This window comes from Nerophis lumbriciformis, linkage group LG26 (assembly GCF_033978685.3).
Source record: "Nerophis lumbriciformis linkage group LG26, RoL_Nlum_v2.1, whole genome shotgun sequence".
In the NCBI taxonomy this organism is placed as follows: Eukaryota; Metazoa; Chordata; class Actinopteri; order Syngnathiformes; family Syngnathidae; genus Nerophis; species Nerophis lumbriciformis.
The window spans coordinates 15,970,003-15,990,836 of record NC_084573.2 but is presented as its reverse complement, the minus strand read 5'-3'; the positions used below and the strand labels follow the sequence as shown (position 1 = coordinate 15,990,836).

The window sequence follows — 20,834 nt, the reverse complement described above, 5'->3', positions numbered from 1 at the left end:
AATTTACACACACTAGTACAAGTACTACTACATACATCATTTGCACACACTAGTACAAGTACTGCTACTACTTAATTTACACGCATTAGTACAAGTACTACTATTTCATCTACACTCAGTCCAAGTACTACTACATACATCATTTACACACACTAGTACAAGTACTACTACATACATCATTTACACACACTAGAACAAGTACTACTACATAAATCATTTACACTCATTAGTACAAGTACTACTACATACATAATTTACACACACTAGTACAAGTACTACTACATACATCATTTGCACACACTAGTACAAGTACTGCTACTACTTAATTTACACGCATTAGTACAAGTACTACTACTTCATCTACACTCAGTCCAAGTACTACTACATACATCATTTACACACACTAGTACAAGTACTACTACATACATCAATTACACACACTACATCCAAGATGGCGGCGCGCATAGACGCAGCGGTTCAGAGCTCTCTTTTTTGGTGCAAGTTTTTGTTATTTTTGCTTGTATGGTGTGTGTGTCTGTCCACATTATGCCGGGCGACTAACATCTACAGTCGACCCGAACTTCTTAAATTGGGACTACGGAGTGAGCAAGACGTCACAGCTGAGTTTCTTCGTTTACACGAGATACCGGCGGACATAGCCAGGACACCGGGCTCTCCATGGATTACATTTCCCAGGAGAAGGAGGCGGAGGGACAGGAAGCAAAAGAGGGGCTGCAGAGCTGGCGTGCTAGCTAGGCTCCGCAAGTTGCCATTCAAACCATCGCTTCCCAGAATTTTTTTATCGAATGCAATATCCCTTGCCAACAAGCTGGACGAGCTGAAGCTGCAGATTGCGACATAAGATGGTCGGGGACAGCTGCATTCTGCTCATCACGGAGACGTGGCTTCACCCACTCATCCCGGACACGGCTATCGAGCTAGCGGGCCGCACAACACATCGGCATGACAGAACCAAGGACTCCGGTAAGAGCAGATGAGGGGGGCTATGCATCTACGTCAACAGCAGCTGGTGCACCAACACCAAGACTGTTACCAGTCACTGCTCATCTGATTTGGAGTACGTTACTGTGAAATGCAGACCCATCTACCTTCCACGGGAGTTTAATGTTGTCATGCTAACGGCTATTTACATACCACCGGCAGCTAATGCTAGTACGGCCCTCAGGGTGTTACATGACTCCATTAGCAGTCAACAAAGCGTGTACCCTGAGGACTTTAATCATGCAGAATTGAAAACTGTGCTCCCTAAATTCCACCAGCACATTAAATGTGCAACTAGGGGAAAAAACACTCCGGACAAGGCATACTCTAATATCAAGAGTAGCTACAGGGCTAAGCCACTACCACACTTGGGCCAGTCCGGCCACCTGTCAGTGTTGTTAATCCCAGCATACACCCCCCTGAGGAAAAGTTCTCCCCCGACAACTAAGACTGTTAAAATCTGGCCTGAGGGAGCCTCTCAGCAGCTCCAGGATTGCTTTGAAAGAACAAACTGGGGTATCTTTGAACAGCAGGACCTGGAGGACTACACTTTATCTGTGCTGAGCTATATCAAGTTCTGCACGGATATTGCTATGACCGAGAAGCATATCCGGGTCTATCCAAACCAAAAACCCTGGATGACAGGTGAGGTCAGGACCCTGCTGAAGGAGAGGAACAAGGCCTTCAGGTGTGGTGATGGGGCACAGTACAGTGCTGCCAGAGCCAACCTGAGGAGAGGCATTATAGAGGCCAAGACAGCATATCGGAAGAAAATAGAGGGACACCTCAGCAGCAACAACACAAGGCAGGTGTGGCAGGGGGTGAAGCACATCACCGGCTACAAATCCAACAACTTCGCTGTGGCTGACGGAGACGCCTCGCTGGCGGAGGAACTGAACATCTTCTTCGCTCGCTTCGAGGTGGAGCAACCGCATGCAGTTACATCACAACCCTCAACCCGTGACAATGTCCTCATGTTGGAAGAACATGAGGTGCAGCGCACACTAAGGCGGGTGAACCCAAGGAAAGCTGCTTGACCGGATGGCGTACTTGGACGTGTATTAAAGACCTGTGCCGACCAGCTGGCTGTTGTCTTCACCAGGATTTTCAACCAGTCCTTATCCCAGTACATCGTCCCACCCTGTCTAAAGGACTCTGTTATTGTCTCACTCCCAAAAAAAAACTGCAGTAAACAGCTTGAATGATTACCGTCCAGTGGCACTTACACCAATCATTATGAAGTGCTTTGAAACTCTGGTTCGGGGGCACATCACCTCAAATCTTCCACCTGAATTGGACTCACACCAGTTTGCGTACAGGGCAAACAGATCTACAGAGGATGCTATCGCAACAGCCTCCACACTGCTCTGAGCCACCTAGAGCAGCAGGGGAGCTATGCAAGGCTACTTTGTGTTGATTTTTAGCTCTGCGTTCAACACCATCCTCCCCCACAGACTGGTGCCCAAACTGACGGGGCTGGGACTGTCTTCCTCCATCTGCCACTGGATCCTGGACTTCCTGACAAATCGCTCTCAGAGGGTGAGAGTAGGCTCTCACCTCTCAGCATCTTTTAGCATCAGCACCGGCTCCCCCCAGGGCTGCGTGCTAAGCCCCCTACTCTACACCCATGACTACACCCCTGCTCATGCCAGCAACACCACTATTAAATTTGCAGACGAGACTACAGTAGTGGGACTCATTTCTGTGAGGGATGAGTCTGCCTACAGAAACGAAGTTGAGCGGTTGACTGGGTGGTGCAGGGAAAACAAACAACCTGGTCCTTAACACCACTAAGACGAAGGAGCTGATCATGGATTTCCGGAAGAAAAAAACAATAAACATCCAACCACTGTACATCAATGGGGACTATGTGGAAAGGGTCTCTAACTCCAGGTTCCTGGGTATCCAGATCGAGGAAGACCTGTCGTGGAGTATGAACACCTCAGTGACCATCAAAAAGGCACAGCAGAGACTTTACTTTCTGAGACTCCTCAAAAAGAACCACCTGTCACAAAAACTACTTGTGTCCTTCTATCGCTGCTCAATAGAGAGTGTGCTGACATACTGCATGTGTGTATGGTATGCCAGCTGCACGGCGGCAGAGAGAAATGCACTTCAGAGGGTCATAAAAACTGCCATGAAGATCACTGGCTGCTCGTTCCCCTCCCTAGATGAACTGTACAGTGCCAGGTGCCTCAAAAAGGCCCAAAACATCATAAGGCACCCATCTCACCCTGGACATAAACTTTTTGAACTGCTGCCCTCGGGCAGGAGATACAGGACAATAAAATGCCGGACAAACCGATTTAAGAACACTTTTTACCCGAGAGCAATAGTGTCGCTGAACACAAGACAATATTGACTGTGCATGTGAGCTGTGTGCTTGGTATTTTTATGTATTTTTATCTATTTATCTATGTTCTTTTGTTTTTATGTGTTATTATGAATTTGCACTAAATTAGTTTTGCATACAATTTTGTTGTACAATGACAATAAAGATATATTCTATTCTATTCTAGTACAAGTACTACTACTACTTCATCTACACTCAGTACAAGTACTACTACATACATCATTTACACACACTAGTACACGTACTACTACATACATCATTTACACACACTAATACAAGTACTACTACATACATCATTTACACACACTAGTACACATACTACTACATACATCATTTACACACACTAGTACAAGTACTACTACATTGACCATTTACACACACTAGTACAAGTACTACTACATACATCATTTACACACACTAGTACAAGTACTACTACATACATAATTTACACTCATTAGTACAAGTACTACTACATACATCATTTACACTCATTAGTACAAGTACTACTACATACATCATTTACACACACTAGTACAAGTACACACACTAGTACAAGTACTACTACATACATCATTTACACACACTAGTACAAGTACTACTACATACATCATTTACACACACTAGTACAAGTACTACTACATACATCATTTACACACTAGTACAAGTACTACTACATACATCATTTACACTCATTAGTACAAGTACTACTACATACATCATTTACACACATTAGTACAAGTACTACTACATACATCATTTACACACACTAGTACAAGTACTACTACATACATCATTTACACACACTAGTACAAGTACTACTACATACATCATTTACACACACTAGTATAAGTACTACTACATAAATCATTTACACTCATTAGTACAAGTACCACTACATACATCATTTACACACACTAGTACAAGTACTACTACATACATCATTTACACACACTAGTACAAGTACTACTACATACATCATTTACACACACTAGTACAAGTACTACTACATACATCATTTACACACACTAGTACAAGTACTACTACATACATCATTTACACACACTAGTACAAGTACTACTACATACATCATTTACACACACTAGTACAAGTACAGGACCTGATTTACTAAAGGTTTGCATGTACTAAAACACGTGCAAACACAAAGCTGATCTACTAAACATGTGCAAAGTGGATTGCGTCTGTTAAGTGAGCAAAAAAAGGTGTGCAATCCATTTTGCGTCTGTCTTTGTTAAAATGCAAAATATCATCAAAAGGCACAATGCTGGGAGGAGAAGATACAAATATAATTATTTAGCACGTGCAATGTTGTATATCAACACTCGCCACCGTTTTGGAAACACTCTTTAGCGTTTTATTTAGCATGTGTCAGAGGTAGGTGCAAACTGACAGCTGCCAGATCAGTACACACGCTGCACCGACAGAGCATGAATAGACGACGATCCCGCGTCTTACGCATGTGTGTCAATATTTTGGATGGTCAAAAATAAAAAATATTACAGTCTATCATTTTATCTTTACAAAGCTGCTAGAGGACTGAATGGGGCTAATAAAACAAATTCAATTGATGCATTTTGGTGTCCTTTAGTATTTTTCATGACGTTCGTTTTTCCCCCACATAGAATATACTGTATACATCTTAAAATATATATAGCTTCTCGAAAAGTTGTTTCATTGTAGATGGACTGCACGATTGCTTCTAAAATGCCCATAAAAAGTGGTATGTCTGCTGCTCATTTGCAAACATGGCAAACACCGCAGGTAGGAGCATAACTACATGGGTAAATGGTAAATGAGTGTCTCTGTGGCCATGCCCCATGTAGTACACGCAAATCCTCATTGAAATAAGGTGGTCTGCACCACTTTTCAATTGCACATGCAGTCTTAGTATATAAGCAATGAGTCTGTATGCATAAAGCAAAATATTTGTTAAAGTTAATTATTGCATATTGTTTTAATCTGTGGCACCTTGAGACAAGAATATGTTGATTGACAGTAAGAGTTTCTTCACTCGTTATTTATGCAGGTTTATGAATAAAATATGAAAATCGCAATTTTAGAGACAAAAATCGCAATTATGCTTTTCCTCAAAATCGTGCAGCCCTACTGACAGACATGTTGCTGTACTGTGTGGATATTATTCTCTCCTGAAACATTGCTAATTTCCTCTTCTTCGCTGGTTACTTTCTCAGAGCTGCCCAAGCCTCAAGCTTTGAGCCTGAGAGCCACGCAATTTAACCCATTCTCAAGCCACACTTGACATTTCTCACGCATATTCAACCCCATTCACCACTCTATATTTATTTTTTCCATAATATTAAACTTGCCGTCGATCGAGTAACTTTGACTAAGTGATATAACCAATTCGAGACCAATCCATGTGTTCTTGTGCCTAGATTTTGCCAACCAGGAAGGCACCACGCAATGTGAACCAATCAGAAGCAACATAAGGCATCACACACCTCAGCCCAGTGTTGTCAACTTGGCGACTTTCTCGCTAAATCCAGTATCATTCCAACTCCTCTTCGTGACTTTCTCTCTCAAAAGCAACTAGCGACAAATCTAGCGACTTTTTTGGATGTTTTGGAGACATGAGAGCACATATCACTCTGTCTTCAACACATAAGCCGTGCTGCCATGAGACTTTCCTCACAGGTCTACTGTAATCGGCTCTTAGATGGTTTGTATTGACAACACATTTTTTTGTACTTTTAAGTGCAATGACAATGAACTTCCGTACCATTTCAAAGACATCGGTCTAAATCGACGTTATAACAGACCAAATCAGTGTTAAAAAAAGGCAAAAAATAATGTTGAATGCATCATATCATGCCACTTAGTCTGACTCTTTTCATTTTCTAAAACTTTCCAGCCCTGCTTTCTGTTGTAACGCGGTTCCAATTAGCCTTCTGTTGAAGTGTACGAATACTTTATTATTTTATTTCATTACTTCACATTTAAGCTAGCTTAGCGCCGCGGCTAGCATAGCTTGTCTTCTACTCCTTCTTTTGTGTGTTTGCACTAAACCAACTAACAATGACATTAAAATAATATCTGAAATTTCTCCCTTGGTTAGAACTAAAACTAATGTTTAGAGCATAATGCGGCATTTTAGAACAGTCAGTATTACTTTATTTAATAATCAACGTTTGGACATTTATTTGACCATCGAATCATTAATTGCCCACCTTCCAATTGTGATGCATCGGAGAATTAGTTATTTTTCCCACCTCTATCATTAAGATTTATACTCACTGGTACAAACACTACTACATGATTTACACTAATTATTACAAGTACTATTACAGTCATACCAAAGACTATTACAGTCATACCAAAGACTCTAAAAGTGGGACCCATTACCTCCCTGCTTAGCACTCAGCATCAAGGGTTGGAATTGGGGGTTAAATTACCAAAAATTATGTGCTGCCCACTGCTCCCCTCACCTCCCAGGGGGTGATCAAGGGTGATGGGTCAAATGCAGAGAATAATTTCCCCACACCTAGTGTGTGTGTGTGACAATCATTGGTACTTTAACTTTAAATAATTTGCACCCAGTACTACTACTTAATTTACACCCATTAGTCCAAATACTACTACTTAATTTACACCTATTAGTCCAAGTACTACTACTTAATTTACATCCATTAGTCCAAGTACTACTACTTAATTTACACCAATTAGTCCAAATACTACTACTTAATTTACACCCATTAGTCCAAATACTACTACTTAATTTACACCCATTAGTCTTAATACTACTACTTAATTTACACCCATTAGTCCAAGTACTACTTCATATACTAATGTGAGTACTACTCCATATACCACTACCTCATTAACAGTGACATGCAGTCACTAGAGGCAGGTGAGGCGGGGCCTCACCTGCCATCATGGAAAGAAAAAAAATGTAAAAATATTTTTTTTAAATTAAATTGTTATATGTATCCAGTGATTATACTATAAAGTTATTTTCCATTTAACTTCACCAGTTTTAGATTATTTTTATTTAAAATCGCTGAATTTTCACATTTGCCGTTCAAATACTGAGAAGAGACGGTGCGGTGAACAGCAGCCAGTTGAGGCACGTCACTGCGTTGTGCCTCAACATGGATTGCGGACTCAGCTAACTGCTGGCCTGCTGTGCAGTGAGACCGTATTGCTATATGAACTATATTATACATTTCCATAGTTTAGTTAGCTGAGGTATATAATGTACAGTGTATTTTGTCAACAACTGTATGTGTGTAACGTATTTCTTGTGCTGAGCGATCATAAAACGGCTGCAAAAGACGCACTGGCTGAGGCTCGCAGTAATCCCGCCTCCTGCACCCCCGGCGTAGAATGCAACCCCTGACGGGAGTGTTATATCAACTAAAGCCCACACTTAAACTTTCCACGTGCAAGATTGAATCTATTTAAAAAAGTTATTTCATAAGAAGCCAAAAAGTGCAAAAACAATAATGTTCGTGTTGGAGGAGTTGTGAATGACTGCAGGGCCACAACATTAGGTACACCTGCAGACTGCAGGTGTACCTAATTCACAACTCCTCCAACACGAACATTATTGTTTTTGCATTTTTTTGGCTTCTTATTAAATAACTTTTGTAACCTATTTTTATGGGCTTTCCTCTTTGTGATGTTAAGTTCCTGTTATGCGCTGTTATACAGTATATGTCTTGAGCTCTTATTTTGAAGGCGCTAAGAGCGGAAGTGATGACACGGAGTGGAGCGGAGGTTTTTGAAAGAAGGTAAATAAAGTGGTCCTCGTGTAAACTGGAGCTTCCGTGTTTGTTATTTTGTAGTTTCATACAGTATAGGCGACATTTATAAACCCTCGGTTACACGTTTTTAAATAGATTCAATCTTGCACGTGGAAAGTTTAAGTGAGGGCTTTAGTTGATATAACACTCCCGTCAGGGGGTGCATTCTACGGCGGGGGTGCCATTAATCCAGCACAACAGCGGCGCATGGACTTCATTTATAAGTAAAGGTAAGACCATAATAATGTTTTTTTTTATTAAATGTGCTTTTTTGTGTGCTACAGTTTGTATGTGTAAAGTTAAGTTAAAGTACCAATGATTGTCACACACACACTAGGTGTAATGAAATTTGTCCTCTGCATTTGACCCATCCCCTTGATCACCCCCTGGGAGGTGAGGGGAGCAGTGGGCAGCAGCAGCGCCGCGCCCGGGAATAATTTTTGGTGATTTAACCCCCAATTCCAACCCTTGATGCTGAGTGCCAAGCAGGGAAGAATGCTGGTATGAGCTTTTAAACATAACCCGTTAACTGCTGCAAATCAAATGGTGAATAAGATACTCTTTAGGGTTCATATGTTTGTAAATCTGACTGTGATGAAGTTAGTGCCTCACCAGCCATGAACCTCACCGCACTGCTCATTAATACCCATTAGTGTAAGTACTACTAAATCATTTGCACTCATTAGTAAAACTAATACATCATTAACACCTATTAGTACAAGTACCATCATTTACACCAATTAATAAAAGTACTACTACATATACCACTATTTCATATACACCCATTAGTGTAAGTACTACTAGACCTATTACTGCCCCGCGACTCCGAGAGGGACAAGCGGTAGAAAATGGGTGGATAGTGTAAGTACTACCACCTATACTACTACACTATTCACGCCCAGTACTACTACATATACTATTACATAATTAACACCCATTAGCGTAAGTACCACTACATATACAATTACACCACTTACAGCCTACCACCTATACTACTACATTATATACACAATTAGTTTAAGTACTACTACATCATTAACATCCATTATTGTAAGCACTACTACATAATTTACACCCGTTAGTCTAAATAATAAGTCTACCACTACATCAATACCACCCATTCGTGTACGTACTACTACATATGCTACATCATTTACACCCATTAATGCAAGTACTGCTACATAACACTACAACTTCATTTACACCCATTAGTGTAAGTACAACTACATAATTTACACCCTTTAGTATAAGTACTGATACATATACTACTACCTAATTTATAAGCATAAGGACTGCTACATATACAACTACATCATTTACCTTCATTAGTATAAGTACTACTACATTATTTACAACATTAGAATAAGTAATATATAATTTACATTTACACCCATTTGTGTAAGTACTACATCATTTACATCCATTAGTGGAAGTGCCACTACATATAATACTACATCATTTACACCCATTAGTGTAAGTACTACTACCTCTACTAATACTTCATCAACACCCATTTCTGTAGGTTTACTACATCTACTACTAGTCACAATTACTACCGTTAGTACATCACCAACAGTCAGTGTACTAGGAGTCATTACTAACATCATTAACATCTAGGTCCTGATCTACTGAGGGTTTGCGTGTACAATCACGGAAAATCACCCCTGAAAATGATCTGTTTAGGGTACTTAATGATGAAAAATTATACCCATCTGCGATTAATCGCGAAAATGAGATTAATCACGATTAATATTGTAATCGTTTGACAGCCCTAATACATACTGTACATACACATACATACATTGAACAAAAATATAAACAACACCACTTTTGTTTTTGCTCCCATTTTTCATTAGTTGAACTCAAAGATCTAAAACTGTTAGTATATAAAAGTGGCACAAAGTATATTCCTCTCAAATATTGTTCACAGATGTGTCTAAATCTGTGTTAGTGAGCACATCTTCTTTGCCATGATAAGCCATCCCACCTCACAGGTGTGGCTGATCAAACCACGATTCTTGCACAGGTGTGCCTTAGGCTGTCCACGCACTCGCACACAAGGTAGATCACCTCGACTTGGTCATTTGAAAAGTAGCTTGCTCGCCTGCTGAAAAAGTGTGGGCCCCCCGGTCTCCATCATGTTTCAATATAGCCGAGAAAAGGAAGTACATATTATATTTGTGGGCTGCATGTAGGGCTGGGCGATTATATGATCTTGATTGCAATTACTTTTGAGTTCGATCACGGTGATCATCTGATAGCATTTTTCTACGATCAAACATGGCGGAAAAGTCTTTTAGAAGTTACCGCAGTAGTAAACAGTAGGGAAGCAACGATGCTTGGTATCCTCCACAGAACAATCCATCTTTATTGACTGTGAATGTGTGCATTTGTGTGAGTGTGTCCGTGCGTGCGACCTCTCGTTCCACTATCGCAAAAGTCCGTCTCCTCACGACGTACGTAACTAATGTTCAATCAGTGTTGTCTCTCTTCCCCCTTACACAGCTGCAAGTGCAGCCCAGAAGAACAAATAAAATAAATATGACTAACACTAACATTAAAAGTAGAGATGTCCGATAATATCGGCCTGCCGATATTATCGGCCGATAAATGCTTTAAAATGTAATATCGGAAATTATCGGTATCGGTTTCAAAAAGTAAAATGAATGACTTTTTAAAACGCCGCTGTACGGAGCGGTATATATCCGGTAAAACGCGGATGTAGGGAGAAGTACAGAGCAGTTGCGTCTCTCAGTCATCAGCCTCTCCCCTCTCCCACACACAACACAGGAGTTGACGACTGCAGCATGAGAGGTTTACTGGCGACGCTTGATGACCTCATCAAACCGCCGCGAGCGGAACATAACAACAAGAGTGTGTTGTTGCCGGTGCTGTAGCCGTGGCTAACAAGCGAGCTTGCTCAGTGACTGACTAACGACACCATGTCTATGGTTTGAGATTATTTTAAAGTGCGTCCGACGGATAAAAACCTGGCAATTTGCAATGTCTGCAAAAAGTTGGTTATGCGAGGAGGAACCAAGACGTCTTCCTTTAATACGAGCAATTTGATCTCCCACCTCTTCAAGAATCATAAGGAAATACACGATAAATACAAGTGGAAAATGGATGAAAAGCAAACACCGAAAAAAAGTAGTACCACACAGTTGTCGCTTAAAGACTCTGCCGAGAAAAAACAAGAATAGAACAAAAAACACCCCAGGGCGAAAGCCCGCGTTGTGGTCAGGGACAACGCACGCAATATGGCAAAAACTACGCTGGAGTTTGGTGTGGCTAGTCTGCCCTGCATGGCGCACATTTTGCAGCTTGCAGTGAACGGAGCTGCCCTGTCTCAACGCAGAATTTCAGAAGCTCTGGCTGACTGGTAGGCTACCACTAGCTTGCAGCACATTTGTGTTACTCATACAAATACGTTAGAGCAGGTCAGATTGAGCCCAGTTTATAATTTCCTGTTATACAGTATGCCAGGCAGTCTTGCACTAAATGAGGACTATGTTATTGTTTACTTTATTACTCTAGTATACTCTGGACTGAAGCTATGTGCCTTCATTGTTTTTGTAGCTGTTGTTTTGAGGCATGTTTAAAAAAAAATAAAAATAATGCACTTTGTGAAAGTCAAAGTATAGTATTTCCAATAGTTGTAGTGGGTATCAGGATTATCTCAGGGAGAGCATGTCCTAAATTTCAAGCTGCTGTTTTGAGGCATGTTAAAAAAAATAATGCACTTTGTGACTTCAATAATAAATATGGTAGTGCCATGTAGGCACTTTTTTCCATAACTTGAGTTGATGTTGTTCTCTTATTTTGGAAAACCTTGTTACATTGTTTAATGCATCCAGCGGGGCATCACGACAAAATTAGGCATAATAATGTGTTAATTCCACAACTGTATATATCGGTATCGGTTGATATTGGAATATGTAATTACGAGTTGGACAATATCGGATATCGACAAAAAAGCCATTATCGGACATCTCTAATTAAAAGGAATAGCAACTTATGTGACACACTATACTTTCCCTATCTGCTGCAGCGCACCAGTAATCCTGCCCTGAATGCAGACTTGCAGGCACTCAGAACGGCCATGTGACTGTATTGGTCCTGACTGGGAGAATCAACACAAACACTAATTTAATCATAAAAGGCATTTTTATATCTAAACATTTTTAATCAGACTTTGTTTACGTGTCTGCAAAGATTCAACTCCTCTGATATACCATGTACTAAAAAAAACTGCAGACTTTGTGTTCTTGTTTGCGGATTAAAAAACCCCAAAACATTTTGTTTCTGTAATCAGTAAACATGTTTGATGTGTTGGTATACATTGAAAAACTCCAACTTGTTGTTTGCCAAAGCACTGGTGATAAGCACTGATGTATACAAGTCATTAAAGAAAACAATTTACCATTTGAAAATGTCAACTTGGAAGTAAAAGTCTTCAGCACACCACTGATACTTTGTTTACTGCAGAATGTTTGTGATGACAAGCAAATAAAACAACATAACTTTGAGGCAAAAAAGTTCTTTACACCCACAAAACGTACCAAAAAATAAGCAAAACCAAGGCCCTAAAACCAGGTACGGACCGTAACGTGGGTTACCTGTACTGTTGCAGCTCTAGTAAACACAATGATATATGTGGACAAAATGACAGTTGTCAGCATATATTACCTCCATCAAACATGGTGGAAATGTTTGTTACATGATACCGAGTAATAAACAGCAGGGATGCAACAGTGCTCTCTATAATCCTGCACGGGACAATCCGCTTCAATTAAAAAAAATTGTAACATTAATCAAGATCGGATGATACAAAAAAATTAATCGTGATAATTTGTTTTGTCATATCGCCCAGCCCTAGCTGCATGTCAACATGACAACCACAGGTTGGAGCACATGCCATAAATGACTATCTCCATGATGACAGTACAAGCAAAATCCTCACTTTTGCATTTGTTATCAATTGTACATGAAGTCTTAGTAGATCACACACACACAACAGCAAACAGTAACATAATAAAATTATACGTAAATGGGGCTCTGTGATTGGCTGAGTAGTAAGTGACAAATTCAGCCCCCAAAAACGACTGCACGAATCACACAAGACTCGACTTACATTTAATTTCTACTTTTCTAACTTAGTTTTTTGGAATTTAAAACTGCTTTTATAATATTTTGACATTATTAGGTTGTTGTGCTCTGTACGTATCATGTTGTTTTTACGGATGCAATTGATGAAATAACTTGAAGCCTTGTGATTGGCACGGCCGAAAGTGGGCGGGGCTTAAGGACTGTTTTAAACTTTGCAATGGTATTAAGTTACTTACCATATTTTCAATAATAGTTTTATGACTGTTGCATTGGATAGGACAAAAGTAGGCAGGAATTGTAGAGCAGCAATTTGATATTTTGAGTAAAATTTGGGTTTTAACTATGTTCCCCAAAATAAAATATGCTTTGGATATGTTCCAAATTAAATACCATTTTTACCCCTCAATGTTTGACTTTTGAAGCACACTTATTGGGTGAGCCAAAGGAATCACAACTTACCTCCTGCCTGAATGTTGCCATTGGATTTTAAACATTATTGGCTACAAAATGAAAGAAAAACCTGACAATATTGCACAGGGAAAAAAAATGTCTTTGTCCCAACCTGAGCCAAACAGTGATGAAAAACGGCAAACCCTTTGAGATAAAAGCCAAAAAGAACATGCAACAATTGCGACATCACTGTGACATACGCTGCGACATCAAATCACTTTCAAGCGCCCGCACTCCTAAGTCAACTTGCAAAGACGCAACTTCACAATTCATACTCACGCTCTGTTAAGATCAACCAAAGATTGCCGCCGGACGAAAGCCTGCAAAAACAAAAAGGGCCTTGTTCTTAGAGCGCAGGAAAAGCGACTTTCCTCTCACAGATGTGAAGTGAGAATGTGAGGAGAGTCTGGACAACCCTTTTTGGTCATGCACCCCACCCCAGAATGATTACAGAGACTGATGATGATGATGATGATGATGATGATGATGATAGTGTGGCTGCAGCTGATGGTAATGGTGATGATGATGATGGGGTAATGATAATGGCAATAGCAGAGGCAACAGCACATGATGATGATGATGATGATGATGATGATGATGATGATGAATAGATGCCCTCTCGTGATAGTGTCCTTGATGGTAATGGTGGTACTTTTTTACGACCCTTATATAATAATGGCGTCACATAGCCTTGCTCTTGCTTTCCATGATGAAAGAAGCATGCTGGGAAATAAGAGACGCTGTTTCGATCTCATCATTTCACCCAGAATACACACATCACAAACAAGGTGTGGAAAACTATTCTATGTATTTTGGACACTTGTTTTGCATACTGACCATCAAAAAAAAAAAAAAACATACGCCATTGTTCTTAGGATTGGAACGGTGCATGTATTCGTAATCTCATTTTTTGTCTGTGTGGTACAGAGGACAGGATGTGTAACTGCCTGGCAATATAGTCTCAACTTAGTTAACAATGCAGCCTTTTTCCCAGCAGCAGTCATGGTCAGCGATATTGCCAAGGAGGAGCAATAGCTTGAAAACCCTCCTCCATATACACACACACACAATATACAGTACAGGCCAAAAGTTTGGACACACCTTCTCATTCAATGCGTTTTCATGACTATTTAAATTGTAGATTGTTACCGAAGGCATCAAAACTATGATTGAACACATGTGGAGTTATGTACTTATAACACAAAAAGGTGAAATAACTGAAAACATGTTTTGTATTCTAGTTTCTTCAAAATAGCCACCCTTTGCTCTGATTACTGCTTTGCACACTCTTGGCATTCTCTCCATGAGCTTCAAGCACACCTGTGAAGTGAAAACCATTTCAGGTGACTGCCTCTTGAAGCTCATCGAGAGAATGCAAAACATGTTTCAGTTATTTGACCTTTTTTTGTTAAGTACATAACTCCACGTGTTCATTCAAAGTTTTGATGCCTTCAGTGACAATCTACTATGTAAATAGTCATGAAAATAAAGAAAACTCATTGAATGAGAAGGTGTGTCCAAACCTTTGGCCTGTACTGTGTGTGTACTTATATAGATATTAAATATTTGTGTAATGTAATTAAATAAGCATCTAAATAAATTTGATATCATAAGCACTACACTGAATTATTTTTTTTAAAATCATTTAGTCCAACTCTGTGTGCTGTCTGAGTGATCTGTGATCACATTTACACACCTATTTTTACACGTAATCTGCAAAACTTTGAGTCCGCATCTGGAAGTTTGCCAAACATGTAAGCGTTCTCGCTTTCTCACTTGCGTCAACACGCACACTCGGCTGACACTGATGCGTTCAAGGCCACACAGTCGTGAAACCCCAACACCACACAAACTAACTGCGACAGTATGTCGTTACATAGCAATGGGGTTAACATGCAGCCAATCAATGTCATCAACACTGTGTTATGTGCGTGGTGCTGTTTTGCAGGTAGCTTATAGGTAACGGTGCAGCAGAGTTAAGGGGTAAATGTGTTTGCAAGTGTCATTTATTAAAAATGTTAATTCATGGATATCGATCATGAAATGTTAGTAGATTGCAGAAGCGCTAATAAAAATGTGTAATGATGTGAAGTTACAGTAATGTACACTGTATCTCCCAACCTTGTGCAACATCACACATCTCATTGTGCAAAATGTGATCTCTGAAATAAATATATATATATATATATATATATATATATATATATATATATATATATATATATACTCTGATACCTCAAAGTCTTCCAAAGCAGGACTACCACCCAGACATTTAAACACTACTACACTGCCCATGAAAAACATGATTGTTACTTTCATTGCAAATGGGCCAAATCAATTGTATCAAACAATCTGACTGCTGTAAATACATTTTTTATAAAAAGCCCTTCCACTAATGTTGCCACTTTGGGACAGGTGTGATGTGTGTGCATGTTTGATGTTTCTTAACATGTGGTCCAGGGGATGCTGTGTGTTTGCTTAGACAACAACAATAACATTAAAAACAACAACAATAAAAATTAGGGGAAACATTGGTCAGGAGTTGTGCTTTGTATCATTAGTTTCTGTACAGTATATGTGAATATCAGGAATGTGCCGATCGATTGGGCACCAATCGATCCTGGCCAATTTTTCGCAAAAAGTATGTGATTGGCCATTGCTGAATTAATGGCTCAAAGCCGATCACAAACGCCGATCCTCTCTGGCTGATAAACAGAGAGCTGCTAATTATGTGTCTACATAACGGGCCTCTCAATACAGCTATAAATTGAATTTCTTGGTATCTTTAACGGGAACTGCACTTTTTATTTTTGCCTATCGGTCACAATCATTATGACAGACATAACGATTATGCATCTCACCTGCACAGAAGAAGTCTGAGTAGGTATCATACATTTAATTTCCAGACACCAGAAGTTTTATTTTCAAAGTAAAAGCAGGGATACTACAGTACCCTTGGGCCTGACTAAAATGTCTTAGGAGCCCTACACTGAAATTATGTTAAAACATGGCACAACGAGGATTGACATCTACAGATATCTCTATGCACATATCATACGAAAGTGGAGGTAAAAATGAATCTGATTACGCACTATAAGCCATATTTTCTTACAGGCCAGTCTGAGGTCATGTCTTTAGAATCGCTACTCACGGTTCCGGTGGCGGAATATGAAAACGTCAATCTTGGTCTTTTCTTCAGTTTCAGTTGATACGTGCGTAGATATTCCTGTAGATGTCAGTCCTCGTTGGGCGATGTCTAAGATAATTTCTGTGTAGGGCTCCAAAAATATTAACAGGAACACGGTACAGTAGTAATTATTCTGGCTTTTTAAACACAATCAGGATTCCTCAAAGGGAAGGACAATCCATTCATAACAACATGAGGCTCATCATTAGGGACGGCGTGGCGCAGTGGAAGAGTGGCCGTGCGCAACCCGAGGGTCCCTGGTTCAATCCCCACCTAGTACCAACCTCGTCATGTCCGTTGTGTCCTGAGCAAGACATTCACCCTTGCTCCTGATGGGTGCTGGTTAGCGCCTTGCATGGCAGCTCCCTCCATCAGTGTGTGAATGGGTAAAATGTGGATGTAGTGTCAAAGCGCTTTGAGTACCTTGAAGGTAGAAAAGCGCTATACAAGTACAACCCATTTATCATTTATCACGGACATTAGTGAATAAAGGGGTTTGATTACAGATGATGGTCTTCTGCTCTTCTTGGACTTTTTCTAGTGCTGGAACACACTGGATATAGTATTACGTTTTGGAAAATATTAGAGGACTATAAATATTAGAGCTGTGAATCTTTGGGTGTCCCACGATTCGATTCAATATCGATTCTTGGGGTCACGATTTGATTGAAAATCGATTTTCTTTTCAATTCAACACGATTCTCGATTCAAAAACGATTTTTTTCCCCGATTCAAAACGATTCTCTATTCATTCAATACATAGGATTTCAGCAGGATCTACCCCAGTCTGCTGACATGCAAGCAGAGTAGTAGATTTTTGTAAAAAGCTTTTATAATTGTAAAGGACAATGTTTTATCAACTGATTGCAATAATGTAAATTTGTTTTAACTGTTAAATGAATCAAAAATATGACTTATTTTATCTTTGTGAAAATATTGGACACAGTGTGTTGTCAAGCTTATGAGATGCGATGCAAGTGTAAGCCACTGTGACACTACTGTTCTTTTTTTTTTTTTATAAATGTCTAATGATAATGTCAATGAGGGATTTTTAATCACTGCTATGTTGAAATTGTAACTAATATTGATACTGTTGTTGATAATATTCATTTTTGTTTCACTACTTTTGGTTTGTTCTGTGTCGTGTTTGTGTCTCCTCTCAATTGTTTATTGCAGTTCTGAGTGTTGCTGGGTCGGGTTTGGTTTATGGAATTGGATGACATTGTTATGGTATTGCTGTGTATTGTTTTGTTGAAATTATTCATTAAAATAAATAAAATAAAATAAAAAATAAATAAATACATTTAAAAAAATCGATTTTTAAAAAATGAGAATCGATTCTGAATCGCACAATGTGAGAATCGTGATTCGAATTCAAATCAATTTTTTCCCACACCCCTAATAAATATATATAAAATATATGTCTTACTAGCCTCAGACAACTTACTAGCCACCCTTACTAGACAACTTACTAGCCACCCTGATGGGTGGGAATTTCTCAAGGACACGGGTCGGCAACCCAAAATAACAAAAGAGGCTTATTGGACCAAAAATGCAAATAAAAAATCTGTATGGAGCCGCAAAAAATTAAAAGCCTAATGTAAGTGTTACAATGAAGGCAACACATGATGTCTCTATATTAGCTTACTATCAAATTGACTGTCGCAGGCTGACAAATCTTTTTTGACAGAAATGTAACAATTTTAATATTTATTCTACCCATTAATAAAATGGAGGTTTTTCAGAGGGTGGGATAACTCCTGGAAATGACTTGCTTGTGTATACTTTAAATACACTAGAGAACATAAGTAAAGGAAATTAAATATATATATTTTTTTTACTGTTAACATTCTTGTACTGGAATTTTTTGTCAATAAAGCTCTTTAAAAAAAAATCCCGGCTTTTACTTTGAAAATAAAACTTATGGTGTCTGCAAATAAAAAAACAACATCCGTTTAGGTCTGTTTTTCTGTTCCTGTTTTACTACGGATTTTCATTCCTGAAATATAAAATGAAAATCAATTCAGATTTTTATATTTTGTTATTGCTTTACAGCATAAAAGAAAAATGCTGTTTTTTATTTTGTCTTTTGAAAATAACTTAAAAAACCAATTGTTTTTTGATTTTCAATTTCCATTTATGTAAGAAAATTGAAATGCCAAAACATACACTGACTGTTGTGGGTTTTTTATCATTGTATTGAATAAGTATAGAAAATTGTGGAAATTAACAGGTATAATATTGGGAGAGGACAACCAGCAAAAACATAAGTGACAATGAATATTCATCAGACATCATCATCATCACACAATGCATTACCAACATTTAACCTCAACGTAGTATTAGCATTTAACAGCATGAAGCCAAACATGTTAAAACAGCATGCAAAAATCACATGTACACGCAAGCATGCATGCACGCACACACACAAAAGTTGAAGTTGTTCAAAAAGAAACTTCTCAGCCGTCATGCACAGCAGACATTTAACAAAACGTTAAGTGCTTACTTTCAATTTTGCCTGTTTCTTTCTCGATAATACTCCTGTGAACCAACGGTCCATGCAACAAAGGTTGCTTTGGGTGACATGGCTGTTATTATTCGGTGATAAGAGGTTTGGACTTCAGCAAGTGTTGCTCAATATAGACAGTATACGTCAGGCCTGGGAAAATTATTTTGACTCGGGGGGCCAAATTTAGAGAAAAAAAATGTGTCTGGGGGCTGGTATATCCATCTATCTATGTATAAATATATTAATACACTAATACAAAAACTCACAATAATGTTTGATAGAAAGCTAAAAACGTTATGACACCGCCTTAAAAAACAGAAAATGTAAATTTTTTTAATGAATGAGACACCCAGAATGTACGTGAAAATAAAGAATGTGGGATTTACAATATTAACTATGAAGGATAAAACACTGAATATTGACAACATATCAACGTCACTCTTTCGATCGACATATTTTACAATCAAGCGAAACACAACAAAAATTCAACAAACGGCGAAATATGAACGTGAAGGGTAAAAAAAAACCCACCTACAATCTGATATATCACTAAGCTTTAGAACTTTGTTGTAAAAATCTCCTTCCGCGTCTGTCCCTGACACCCACATTTCAGGCTGGCCGCTCTGGAAACACTCTGTGGAAACGCTTCCCACCCACACTGCTTGGTGCCTCGTCTGAGCTGCTGTGACGTAGATTACCATAGTAACTATTTAGATTACCATCGTAACTAGTATATCATGCAAAAGCGCAGATTCCAACCATTGAAATACTTTGTATAGTTCAAGACTTACGGTCATTTGAAAACATCACTGCACATCATAATGGCAGCTACAGTTTCCTACTTAAAAATCTAAAAAATTATTTGGGAAAGTCCGGCGGGCCAGATTGAAGAGCTTAATGGACCAGATGCGGCCCCCGGGCCTTAATTTGCCCAGGTCTGATATAAGTTATAATTGATCTAAATTTGGCCGACGATAGAGCTATCGTTATATTATGATAATTCATGTTGATGACACATTTGAAACGGACAAGCAAACAAACGCGTCCTCATCGCATCGTAAAATTCTTGCTAATGGCTAACGTCCCTCCAGTCAGAAATCTTCGCACTAATGGCAGCTAATAAAACGATGCGCCTGATTTACTAAGATCCAAATACCACAAGCTAGACAGCGTGTGGAATCTATAAAATAGCGTTTGCTACGAGTGGGCGTGTTGCACTAAACGTGCAGTGGTGCAGATCACCTTATTTAAATGAGAATTTTGCGTGCATACGGGGCTTTTACCACAGAGACATTTGATCATGTTTCTGCATATTCATGTCATCACGCTCCTACCTGTGTGCAGTGTAAGACCAGCAGCACACATCTATTATTTGTAACACCTTTTCTGAATGGCAATCTCGACAACAGAAACATATGCACACTGACACTTAATTCTGTGCGC

The 20,834-nt window shown here is 39.2% G+C and overlaps 2 protein-coding genes across 4 annotated transcripts in view; one reads left to right on the top strand and one right to left on the bottom strand.

The window, feature by feature from the left end:
* The window catches only part of LOC133623865 (E3 ubiquitin-protein ligase RNF19A), a 99,486-nt gene that overhangs the window by 18,760 nt on the left and 59,892 nt on the right, over positions 1–20,834 (top strand). The window lies entirely within an intron of this gene.
* Positions 1–20,834, bottom strand: part of znf513a (zinc finger protein 513a) — a 43,798-nt gene that overhangs the window by 4,707 nt on the left and 18,257 nt on the right. Inside the window, exon 2 of one of the 3 annotated variants that reach the window (XM_061987318.1) lies at positions 13,975–14,015. The exons of 1 other annotated variant lie outside the window; for it this stretch is intronic. The gene's annotated coding sequence lies outside the window, so the exon portion shown is untranslated. Of the gene's footprint in view, positions 1–13,704; positions 13,775–13,974; positions 14,016–20,834 lie in introns of those variants that run through there. One more of the 3 variants, XM_061987319.1, reaches the window with a different exon arrangement.